Source organism: Rhipicephalus microplus, chromosome 3, assembly GCF_043290135.1.
Source record: "Rhipicephalus microplus isolate Deutch F79 chromosome 3, USDA_Rmic, whole genome shotgun sequence".
In the NCBI taxonomy this organism is placed as follows: domain Eukaryota; kingdom Metazoa; phylum Arthropoda; class Arachnida; order Ixodida; family Ixodidae; genus Rhipicephalus; species Rhipicephalus microplus.
Window position 1 is genome coordinate 2,244,752 of NC_134702.1, and position 13,421 is coordinate 2,258,172.

Sequence of the window (13,421 nt, forward strand, 5' to 3'; positions counted from 1 at the left end):
GTATTTTCATCGTGAAATATAAAAGTTACGTCTTTATCATCGACGTGGAACTATTTGAAACAGGAAGCAGCTCACACCTTTAAGATAGTCGTATTTCTTTTACCGTAGTCGTTGTGACTTCGTGTATCTGAATAGAGAAGGTCTCGCCTTTTTTACCTGTAACTCAAATTTTAGGTAGAGTCTGCGTCTACTTGGAATGACTATGGTGCACGCTGGTGAATTTCCACGGCGTTACGAGAGGCGCGTAAAATCGGATTATACTTCGCGTAGGGCTACATGTGCAGAAAATCTGCCAACGTAGCTTTCCTTTCCCTGTCAAGAAAAGTTGTCGCCAAGTATAGATGTGATGTCTTCATGAAGATGGAGCACGGCACGCACAACGGGAAAGCCAAGTCCTCTTCGTCGTCTTCTGTACGCAGAATGTTTCACCCGTGATGCTCTAGCTACGTAGCATTACCCGTCGGCTGTAAAAGCGCCGTCTCGGTGCACTTTACACGTGGTCTTTAGAAGGAATGCGGTATGGTTTCAACTTACTGACGTGGACTATGTCACTGGGGTGCTTGCAAACAGGTTAGTCTCGGAGGCCAGAATGATCTCATTAGTAACGTCCATTACCCATCATATTGCCACATTCCTTTCCTTAAGTATTGTTATCATCCCGTTACACTACGTACAGCGCAAACAGCGCCTGTGATGTTCAAAAAGCTTCGAGGCTTTAGTAGATCGTTCGGTTGAAGTTATGCCCACCACATGAACATTACACATTATTCTGGAAGCTACGTCGCCGATAGTGATAACGCTAGAACATTCGATGGCAAGTGTATAAATGCCGACGCGCTTCGACGCTTGTCAGCTGATCGACGGCCGACGCTCCGTTCACTGCTATCAGTTCAAGACTGCTACTACAATCAGACTTTCCGTTTACCGGGCACAGGTTCGCCCGAATAAACAATTTGATCTCAACATTAAAAGTCTCCTGTCTTCGGCCACGTCCCGAACCGTGACAATATTGCAACAAATGCAACAGCTTCACAACAAAGATGTTCTATTTACATTGTTTATTAAAGACTAATTTGTGCCCAAAGTGAATGACGCACAGCAGTCGAGAAGAGCCCAAGGTCGGTAGTCCTAGCGAGCCTCTGCTCGAACACTCGTGTTTTCTTGACGCGCGTTGGACGCTCGGTGGAATCTCGTGCGCATGCCGGGCCGGCTCGTGCATTAGGGCTGATTCATCGCTCGTAGTTGAACCGTCAGCGTTTCTCATCGTTCACGACGACCGCGTTTTGTGGAGCATGGGCGGTTTCCTGTTGCATTATCCCCCCTCTAAAGAGGCATCGCCCCAGTGTGTGCGATAAGGCTGTATGCAGCGTTCATGTCGTGGACGGTTTTGAAGGAATGAACTAGTTTACAGCAAGCGAATGGGGTGGCTAGTCTTGTATCACTCGTAGTATGGTTTCATGTGCACAATGTGTACACGCTCGGTGGCGTTGCGTCGTCCGGAATGTCCGTGTCCTGCTTGGTTGACTTCATAAACTTGGTCACTGAGTCCCTGTACCATCTCACAAGGACCAACATATCAGCAAATGCGAAGAATTTCTTTGGGTACTTCGGCGACTGTGAGCGTATCTATCTATCTATCTATCTATCTATCTATCTATCTATCTATCTATCTATCTATCTATCTATCTATCTATCTATCTATCTATCTATCTATCTATCTATCTATCTATCTATCTATATATCTATCTATCTATCAATCAATCTATCTATCTATCTATCTATCTATCTATCTATCTATCTATCTATCTATCTATCTATCTATCTAGCCGCCTGTGACTCAGGTTTCCTATTCGTTTCAATAATGATATAAATACCAAAATTGGTACGGCACTACAAGAATGTATGACGAGCATAACTGACTAGTCATACCATGAAAATCATCACATGCATGACATGAATGTCATGATGTAGATTTAATGGTCTTGATGCTCTTGCGGTGGTTACGTTCACATGACATGTTGCAAAGCATGTATGGTATGACATGACTGAACGGCGAAAGCAAGCAACAGACCCTAACATGAAAATCATGTCATGTGTGTCATGTAAGATGACTACGCTCTTAAAAAAAGTTAGTAAAAACGTAGCAACTGCAAGCGATTAGGTAGTAACTGCCGTGGTTACTACCTTTATTGGACCATTATTACCCTTTTGATACCTGTTTACTGCTTACGTTAGTGAACAGTTGCTGCAACCATTACTAACTTTTTGCGACCTGTTTACTACCTACGTTAGTAAACAGATAGTAACTGGAATTAGAGAGGTAGTAACTGCAGTCGTTACTACCTTTCTTGCCCCGTTACTACCTTTTTGCTACCCAGCTGTTGAATATTTAATGCAAAGATAGTGTGTGATTCCGATTCTGATCAATCATCAGAGGAATCGTCTCGACGTGTTATCACTAAATGGAAAAATGACGCAGGAGATATTCATTCATCAAGAAAATACATTTTGTTTTAAGTTACGCAACTGAGATGTGTAAACGTGATTCTAATATTGTCGAAACGGAGTACAAATTAACGAACCATAAACAAGTGCTACACGCGTTATAGTAGACAATTACAACTAACTTAGTAAATTACCGCATTTATTAACAAGACTGGCGGATCAAAATAACCAGACGGTCACAATTAGCCCCGAGGATGGTCACAATTAATCCACTGCGGTGTGTCTCCAAACATTAGCATTGTTCTGGTGCGTCAAACCCCAAAAACGAGTATTGCCTTTTAAATGCTGATATATTAGCCGCGTGAAGCATTCAAATGCACTGAAAACGAGTTCATAACCTTCTTTCAGCCACTACAAATAATGCCTTTTTGCGACCCTTTTATAATAAATTATCACATGTAATTTTTATAAATAATGCTGATTAAAAGTCTTGTGCTACGTCCCCGAACACATGTAATCAAGTAGAAGAGAACTGTTGGTGGTGCTCGTGCTCCAACGTTCAGTTCGGCTCGACGTCCAGTGCTGCTGCTCCTGTGAACAAAGGTTGTTGTCTTTCTGTAATCACGTGACATTTTCTAGTGGAGGTGCTGGGTAGTGTTGTATGCACTGCAATCAGCAGCAAGGTCCCGACACTAGTCGCGACTTGGAAGAAACAGCTGACCTACGGCGTAGCAGGCGACAACTAGGCCTACCTCCTGAATTCGGACCATCTCCACAACTCGGCAGTACTATGGCTAATGCGGGAACGCAAACCCAAGAGACATCGATGCTGCCTCCTCCATGGTTCTTCAACGCCTCACGAACCCCGAAGCTGTTCCACGGTGACCCTTACGGGGACGTCGACGACTGGCTTGACGACTACAACTGTTGCGGCAGCGTCAACGAGTGGAACGAGCAGTGAAAGCTTTGGTATGTCTACTTTTACCTCGAGTGCTCTGCACGCACTTGGTTCGAGAACCATGAAGCCACTATGACAACCTAGCCAGAGTTTTGCAACCAGTTGCGAAATACCTTCCGAAGCTCTGACCGAAAGGAGCAAGCGGAACGGCTCCCCAATTCCCGAAATCAGCGTCCGAACGAGAATGTTGCCATGTTCGTGGAGGACATGTCGCGACTGCTCAGGCGCGATGACTCCTCAATGACGGAAGAGAAGAAGGTGCGCCTCCTGATGCGGGGAGTGAAAGAGCATCTGTTCGCTGGACTAGTGCGGAACCCTCCCAGCACTGTACAGCATTTCTTCCGCGAAGCCACGACAATGTAGAGAATGCTAAGGCAGTGTTCGTATCAGTATGACCGTCCTGACAGTCTTTCGTCAGTGTCATCGGCCCTGCCAACACCTGACTTCACGACTATGAGAGTCTTGACGGAGCTCGTGCGCAGTATTGTGCGCGAGGAGTTGCAAAAGCTGCACGTGGTGTCTGCTCAGCCCCATGTTGCTGCTCTAACGGATGTCGTTCGCGAACAGGTCCGGCAGCTGGTGCACCCCATGACGACTCTGCGTCCAACCCGTGACAGCCCCGCGCCCAGCCGAAGCTTTGCTATTAACGTACGCGGAAGCTATTCGTGCTCCTGCACCGGTTGTTGGCTATTCGTCCCGTCCATCCATCCTGCAGACGGCGCCGTTATTCTACTCAGGACCACTGCAATACGGCAACCCACCCCTTACTCGGAAATCCAGTGTATGGCGTGCTCCCGACAACCGGCCTCTCTGTTATTACTATGGTGAACCGGGTCACATCTACCGTGAGTGCACATACAGGCACATGGGTATTCTTGGCTTTCGTCCGGATGCTCGTCGACCCAGAGATGGTGAGCGGCCCCGTGCTATCGCCGAATACTTGGAAAGCCAGCAATCTTCAACCCTTCTGCGTCGCCAATCCCGCTCACTGTCTCCACGGCGTTCCACGTCACCTGGCCAATAATCAACCTTTGCGGACGTCCTTGAAGGAAGATCGCCTAGATCCACGAGCCCGCGCCGGGGAAACTAAGAACAGTGACCTCTGGGGGGGGGGGGAGGCCACTGTTGATCGACTGTTACAAGACCCTCCCCCGAACTGCCTGCCGACATCCAACGACATCCTTTGACCGACGTGTACCATCGACGACAAATGTGTCTCTGCTCGCATCTCTGTCCTTGTCGACAACCACCCGATAACCGCTCTGGTAGGTACGGGTGCCGATTATTCCGTTATAAGCGCTGACATCTCTACACAGCTAAGAAAGGTAACGACACCTTGGGGACATAGACCCAACCTTCGGACTGCGGGAGGTCACCTATGGATGCGGCTAGGAATATGCACTGCCCGCCTCCAAATTCGTAAGTCGACATGCATTGCTTCCTTCGTCGCATTGCGCGAATGCTCCCAAAACCTAATTCTCGGAATGGATTTTCTCCGCGAGCATGGAGCCGTTATTAACCTTCGCCACCTGCTCATAACATTCTCTGACGACCATACAGCCGCACAAAAGGATGCAGTTGCGTAGACCACAACACTTCGAATTGCTGACGATACCATCGCACTTCCGCCGCGAGCCAGTATGTTGGTAACTGTGGAGAGCGACTGTGATAAGAAGAGTAGTGGCATCGCGGAAACTAACCTCTCGGTGCTCTTGGCTCGGCATATTTGTGTCGCGCGCGCTATTGTAAAACTTAAACATCGGAGGACTCAGCTTCTGATCACGAATTTCGGCGGCCAGTACCAACACTTGGCAAAGCGAACAGCGATCGCGAACTTTGAAGCCATTGATGACGAAGAATGTTCCACTATCGCTCCGATTGCCACTGCTTCCGAAGGTCACACTGCATTAGCCAGTACAGTTGACGTGAATTGCCCGCTATCCTCTGCGCAGCAGCAGCAGATACGCATGATATTACGTACGTATAGTGACTGCTTTGCGTCCACCTCCAAAATCAAGCGGACCCCAATCGTGAAGCACCGCATTATAACGCACCCTACCGAACGGCCTATACGACAGCACGCCTACCGCGTGTCGCAAAAAGAACAAGCGGCAATACGTTTTCAGGTGAAACAGATGCTCGACGACGACGTCATCCAACCCTCCAACAGCCTATGCGCGTCACCCGTCGTACTTGTTAAAAAGAAAGACGGCACTCTTCGATTTTGCGTCGATTACCGGAAGCTCAACAAAGTGACGAAGAGAGACGTCTACTCTTTCCCACGCATAGATGACTCACTGGATCGACTTCGACATGCCCGATATTTTTCATCAATGGATGTACGCAGCGGCTACTGGCAGATCTAGGTCGATGAACGCGACAGGGAAAAAACAGCATTCGTAACTCCCGATGGCCTCTACGAATTCAAAGCGTTACCGTTTGGATTGCGCTCTTCACCGGCAACGTTCCAAAGGATGATGGACACCGTCCTGTCCGGTCTGAAGTGGGAATCCTGCCTCATCTATTTAGACGACATTGTTGTTTTTTTCCAAAATATTTGAGCAACATTTACAACGACTCCAGTCCATCTTCCTGGCTGCTTGATTTGCGGGCCTATCGCTAAAACCGGAGAAGTGTCATTTCGGCTACGAAGAACTAAAGTTCCTCGGCCACCTTGTCAGTCACGATGGCATTCGACCAGACCAATAAAAGACCATGGCGTTGCTGCATTTCCTACACCATCTAACAAACGAGATTTGCGCCAATTTTTAGGTCTCTGCGCCTACTACAGGTGCTTTGTGCAGAGCTTTGCTAACATCGCTGAACTCCTTACCAGCTTAGCGAAGGGAAATACTCCTTTTGTGTGGGGTCCAGAGAAGAGAGCCGCTTTTCCCAAGCTTCAACAGCGCCTTCAGAGTGAACCCTTACTAGGGCACTTTGATGAAGATGCCGCCACCGAACTTCACACTGACGCAAGCAACATCTGCCTTGGTGCAGTGCTCGTCCAGTGGCAAGACGGCGCTGAACGCCCCCTCGCTTATGCTAGCCGCATTATGTCATCTGCGGAAACTAACTACTCGACCACGGAGAAGGAATGCATTGCTGTTATTTGGGCAATAACAAATAATATTTGGGCCATCCATTCAGAATAGTTACGGACCATCATGCCCTCTGTTGGCTGGCCAATCTCCAGGACCCTTCAGGGCGCCTCGTGAAGTGGAGCTTGCGCCTTCAAGAATTCGAGGTTACAGTCGTATACAAGTCGGGCCGCAGGCACACTGATGCTCATTGCCTTTCGCGCGCGCCGCTTGCGATGACATCGAGTGACGATGATACCGATGGCCATTTTCTTTGTGCGGTCAGTGAATATGACCTGGCCCAACAACAGTTGAATGATTCAGAGATCCGACAACTTATCAAATACCCTCAAGGTCACAGCTAACAGCAACGACATCGTCTACAAAAAGAACTTCGAACTTTATTCGACTGAATATCTCCTCGTCGTTTCACCAGGGCTACGTGCTAACATTTTATCTGCCTGCCATGACGAGCCTTCCTCCGGCCACCTAGGATTCGCACGTACCCTTGCCTGGAATCGGACTCGCTACTACTAACCAAAGCTCACCCAGGATGTCAAGCATTACGATAAAACGTCCAATCATTGCCAGCGCCGTAAAGCCCCACCTGTGCACCCTGCTGGTTTATTGCAGCCTGTTGCACCCCCGTAACAACCGTTTGAACGAATCGGCATGGACTTACTTGGGCACTTCCCGAAGTCACATGATGGCAACCGCTGGATCGTAGTCGCTACTGACTATTTAACAAGGTACTGCGAAACGAAAGCCCTACAACAAGGCACCACCAATGAGATTGCGAATTTTTTCATCAACAATATCGTCCTCCGCCATGGAGCACCAACAGTTCTTATCACTGACAGTGGAACAGCCTTTAGATTCTAATTGATGCAAGACTTCATGAGACTTATTGGAACAGCTCATCGCAAAACGACCGCATACCGTCAACAAACCAATGGTCTGACGGAAAGATTAAACAAGACGCTCGCTGGCATGCTATGTACGTCGACCACGATCACAAAAACTGGGATGAAATTTTGTCACACGTAACGTTCGCTTACAACACTGCGGTTCAAGAAACTACGGGTTTCACTCCTTTCCGGTTGCTTCACGGCCGAGAAGCAATTACGATGCTGGATGCCATACTCTTGCCTGACTTGACCGATATTCCTACTGATGCGAACGACTTTATCCGGCTCGCCGACGCGGCCCGCTAGCTTGCACTCGAGCGGATCCGATGACAACAACGCATGGACTCGCAGAGCTACAACTCCCGTCATGGCCATGTTATTTACCAACCCGGTGATCTGGGTGTGGCTCTGAATCCCCGTTCGCCAAAGGGGCCGCTCGGAAAAGTTACTTCACCGCTACTTCGGTCCTCATAGAGTACTACGGCGCCTCACAGATGTTAACTACGAAATCCTGCTTGAAGACACAGCTCGGTGATCTCGATGTTCCCAGCAGGCCGACATTGTTCATGTGTCACAGATGAAGCCACACTACCCCCGAGCCACCTGACACAGCTTCATCAAGCGTCTTTGTGCGTGTTCGCGATTACTTTAACTTTTAATCGGCATTGATCATCAAGGTGGTATTTTTTTGGAAGGGGGTAATGCCACAGGCATGGAACAATGTTGAGCCATGCCAATGCGAGTATGTGCCATGGTGTGAAAAAGAAGAGGACTGTTAGTGGTGCTCGTGCTCTAACGTTTGGTACGGCTCGACATCCAGTGCTGCTGCTTCTGTGAACAGACGTTGTGGTCTTTCTGTAATCACGTGACAGTATAGTGCTATAGGTTCAAATTTGTTGTAATTCATCCTGAAACACAAGTGCTTTCCTGTGCCAGACATGCCCCTGCAAAGTAGGGGCTATACATACCCCACACTTTACACTACACGTATGCGTAAAAAAATAATGAGCTTGTTAGGTCTAGGTATTCTTCGCGTTAATGGCACACCACGCTTCATTACCCGCAGTTGTCTAGTAATGAGACATTGATTGGACAACATTAGCAGTGGAAAATAATATACCAAAATGAATGAAAAAGGTAATATTGGTTACTCCTTTTTTTCTTGAAACATTTAAAAGGTACTACCCATGGGTGGTAACGGCTAGGGCAGTAACAGTTACTAAATGCTGGTAGTAACAGCAAAGGTAGTAACTGTTAGCACCCTCACCGTTACTAACTGCGCTTACTACCAGGGTTGTAACATATGTGACAAACTATTACTACCCCAAAGTTGGCAAGTACTACAACCTTTTTTCTAAGAGTGTACTTGCCATACTCATGATGCGCTCGCGCCCGTTTCGTTAGCTTCACATATACCGAATTAGATATTACGAGACGTGAATGAACGACGAAGGTATGTGACTGGTGCAAACGTGATAATCATGAGATTCGTGTAATGTAACAACATGACTACATGATACGCTCATGATGCGCTCGTGGCCGTTTCACTAGCTTCACGTGTACGAAATTTGGTATTACGTCGCGTGAATGGATGACGAAGGTATGTGACAGGTGCAAACATGATAATCATGAGATGCTTGTCATGTAAGAGCATGACTACATGCCATGATCAAGGCGCCAATACACCTCGACGTGACTCGGCGCGCGTGTGCACCAGTCTTCGTTTCGTCGCGTCGCGCCGGCGATGCCATGCGAGGCGCCGATCTGCCTGCGATATACTCGCAGGCGCGCGCTGCGCTGCGTTACTTCGACGCATGCGCGTTTTAGCGCGGCCGGCGTCCCTCCATCACGAAGAGAGGCAGACGCGGTGCTGTCCGACTAAAGTCGACAGCGCGAAATACAGCATGTCGCATTTCGCACCGGTTGTCGCCGGGCCGCGCCGACGGACGCTGGTCGCGCCGGTCACGCCTGGCGTCAGATTATAGAGTGCTGGCGTTTTGCTAGCGTAGCGTCGCTACGCCCAGCGTGCGCGCGCGTCACCGTTACGTCGGAGTATATTGGTGTTATGATCGGCCTGTCTGGCCTGACGCCACTTTGTCGCATGAGACAATCCTACCTGATTTCTTTCGAGTCAGCGCTGCCAGAGATGCACCAAGAGCGGCGACAACAGAGAAATCGTTCTTCTAATTATTCCAGGTCATCGGCGCACCTCGTAAAATCCTTTGGGCACGCCTGACCGACTGACGGATTAGAAAGAGTTGTTGGCCGTCGAGGCGGCTTGCTTTGCCATCAATGTGCCCCGGGCAAAGGGCCCAGCGTCTAAGAACCGTCTGCGGATGCATTTCCCACATTCTCCGTGGCGCCTTGATGACACTGTTTCCACAATTTGTGGTCTGCCTGGTGCCGCATACTCATCATTGCAACTGACTACGAAATTGACTTCCACGTAAGACTCAACGTCTTCGTGCTGTGCTGTGTCGTGCGCGGTGTGCAGTGTTTTCTCCCTCGCCATGGGCTGAACTGGGCGTGCCTCTTCCCCTTTCGTGGGTTAGGAAGGAGGCGGCGTTTCACCTTCTCCTTTCGGGAACGGAGGTGAAGATGACAAACTTCATTGGGCTGTCCTGGCCTCCATTGTTTTTTTTTTCCTGCAGGAAATCCTGGGAAGGCCAGGACATAAAATGCGGGCGCCGAGGCGCTCCTCACAAGCTCTCACAAGCTCCCAGAAGCTCCCATCAAGCTTCCATCGAGAACTTTCATGATGCTGCCACCATCATGTAACACGCTACCTGTATATAATGTGATTAAAAATTACTGTTAACAGCCCCGGGCTCCTCTCCTCGACATCTCCCTGAGACTCTGGCTAGCTCCGGTCCTCTGGGCAGAACCCCAGCTACATCATTGGGCCCTTCGCGATGCGCTCGTCGCCGTTTCGCTAGCTTCACATACGTTTCGCTAGCGTCCCATAATACCAAACTTGGTAATATGGGACGTAAATGGACGACGAAGCAATGCGACTGGTACATACGGGATAATCATAATGTAGTGAATAAGAAAGACGTTGATAGCATCAGGTAAGCTATCATCAGCACATGAAAAAGGCACGAGATCGGCGATCAAGCACCGTCATCTGGGTTCGCCTGCCTTCCTTTAGAGCTACCACCCGCTAGCTGAGTCCTTCAATAAACCCCCTTTACATTTGGTGGATCGTGCTGGGTAACTGCATCACCTACACCCTGGAACTCCGATCCCGCACAGTTGACGCTGCCCAACAGACAGCACCTCTCGCGGCTCCTACTTGCCCCGGCCCGGTTCACCAGCGAGACCCCCCGATCTTTTCGGGCGCCGAAGACCAGGACGTCGAGGACTGGCTGTCGTCCTACTCGTCCTACGAAAAAGTCAGTGGACCAAACAGGTGGGATGACGCTGCTAAGTTGAGCACCGTCAACTTTTACTTGGCTAATGTGGCGAAACTGTGGTACACAAACCACGAATCCGAGTTCGAGAACTGGCCCACTTTCAAGCAGGCAATATCCTTGGTTTTCGGTCACCCTGCCGTGCGGAAGTTGCGCGCCGAACAACGCCTGCGCTCACGGGCACAAGAACCTGGCGAAACGTTTACCACCTATATCGAAGATATACTCGATCTCTGCAAGCGCGTCGATGCCGCAATGAGCGAAAGTGCCAAGGTCTAGCACATTGTGAAAGGTGTTGATGACGACGTCTTTCAAATGCTCCTGGCGAAGTCTCCTGGCACGGTGTCTGAAGTGGTAACTCTGTGCCAGAACTACGACGAATTGCGACGGCAACGAGCTCTCACCCGTCGTCCATTTCAGCCTAACCAACCACTAGCTGCACTGGACGTCATACCTGACCACTCCCGCCTTCTAGCACAAATGAAAGACTTTGTGCGTGAGGAGGTCGCACGTCAGCTTTCCCTCCTGCCGTTTTGTCAGCGCCAAGAGCTCCCGCAGCAGCAGCAAGAGCAACCACCGACACCGTTAGCTCCCATGCTCCGACATGCACTTCAGGACCAGATTGCCGAGGCTATGCCAGTGGCCTTTCAGCAGCAAGTTGTCGCCGCGCCTCTTACTTATGCTGACGCAGTAAAGAGGCAGCAGCCACACCAGCCCTCGCCGTTCAATGGACTGCCGCATGTCACCGCTCCTACTCAGTCTTCCGTCGCATGGGCTCCTCCCCTCGCTACCACAGCCTCGACTCAGCCGTATGCTGCGTGAGCGGCGCCCCTTGCTGCAAATGCCTGGCGAACGCGCGATAACCGGCCGATCTGTTTTGCGTGCGGCGGACCTGGCCATATCTCCCGATACTGCCGTCATCGCGTGCCCGCTTACACAGACGTCCGACCACGAAGCAACTACATGGACCGACCACCTTTTGGTTATGGAAGTTCGGATCGTCAGTCAAACATGTCTTCCCTTGACTATCCAGCAACTTCGTCTCGTCGCTCACCTTTACCCAATCGACGCTCTTTGTCACCCATGCGTCCACGACCAGCCCCTCAAAATGAGGGAAACTAGCCGTCGCAGTTCAAGGTGAAAGAACTGCGCCATCAAAATCTTCAAGTCCTCGCACCTTGCCGTCAAATATTGTCGAAGTTTTTGTAGACGGCGCCCATGCATACGCTCTTGTGGATACCGGTGTCGCTGTGTCTGTTATAGACGCCAAACTTTGCCGCAAGCTCCGAAAGGTGACCACGCCGCTTGATATGTTCTTACGTGCAGCAAATGGAGAACCTGTTCGACCTATAGCCACCTGCACTGCCCGACTCAAAATTGCGGAGGACCACTACATTGTTGAGTTTATCGTCCTTTCCTCGTGCTCTCATGACATCATACTTGGCTGGGATTTCCTATCCCGTAATCGTGCCGTTATAGATTGTGCCCGTTCCGAACTTGAACTGCTTCCGTTCTTCGACCAGCCCTACGACCACACTAATCAAGCCGCGCACAAGCTAGTTGTCAAAGAAGACACCGACATTCCACCGACAACAGCTGTTTTGTTCCTTGTGGTCTCCGACGGCATGCGTGATGAAGTAGCATTTTTCGAGCCATCAAGCCTCTTTCTAAGTCGGAAACCACTTCTGCTCCCTTGTTCAGCCCTCTCAATTTTTAATGGAGCCAGTGCTCTCTGCCTTACCAATCCCTTTCCGCATACCATCAAACTGTTTAAAGGCGAGTCTCTTGGATGCGTACAGCCCATTGATAACGGACAAAATTTTACCGTGCCGCAAGAATCATCCCAAAGGGACCTCGCCGCCGTCAGTGCTCTTAACCACTCTCATCTACAGGCTTCAAAAGTGTTCGATTCGGCGATCGCAGACGGACTGTCACCATCTGAACGATCTGAACTCCTCCAACTGCTGTACCAGTACTGCGAATCTTTCGATGTTGTTCAACCTTCACTTGGCCGCACTTCTACCACTCTACATTACATCGATACCGGCTCCCATGCGCCACTACGACAGCGACCATATCGTGTTTCTGCGGCGGAACGCCAAGTTATTACCGAACAGGTGAACGATATGCTGCAACGTGGCGTCATTCAACCTTCACAAAGTCCATGGGCCTCACCTGTAGTGCTCGTTACAAAAAAGGATGGTTCCGTTCGTTTCTGCGTGGATTACCGGCGCCTAAATAAGATCACTCGAAGAGACGTGTATCCTTTACCAGGATTGACGATGCCCTTGATACTTTACAAGGTTCCGAGTTTTTTTCATTATTAGATTTGCGCTCAGGGTACTGGCAGGTCCCCCTTGCAGATTCCGATCGACCAAAAACAGCCTTCGTGACACCGGACGGTCTGTATGAGTTTAATATCATGCCCTTCGGCCTCTGCAATGCGCCTGCCACCTTCGAGCGCATGATGGACTCGGTTCTTCGGGGTTTGAAATGGCAAATCTGTCTCTGCTATCTCGACGATATAGTCGTTTTTGCGCCAGACTTTGGAACACATCTCGAGCGCCTCAAACACGTCCTCACGAGCCTGAAGAATGCTCAGCTCCAATTCAACCTCAAG

The 13,421-nt window shown here is 49.7% G+C and overlaps 1 protein-coding gene across 6 annotated transcripts in view; it reads right to left on the reverse strand.

Moving 5' to 3' along the window:
- Positions 1–13,421, reverse strand: part of LOC119164063 (kinesin-like protein KIF12) — a 318,668-nt gene that overhangs the window by 182,913 nt on the left and 122,334 nt on the right. The gene's annotated exons all lie outside the window — the stretch shown is intronic.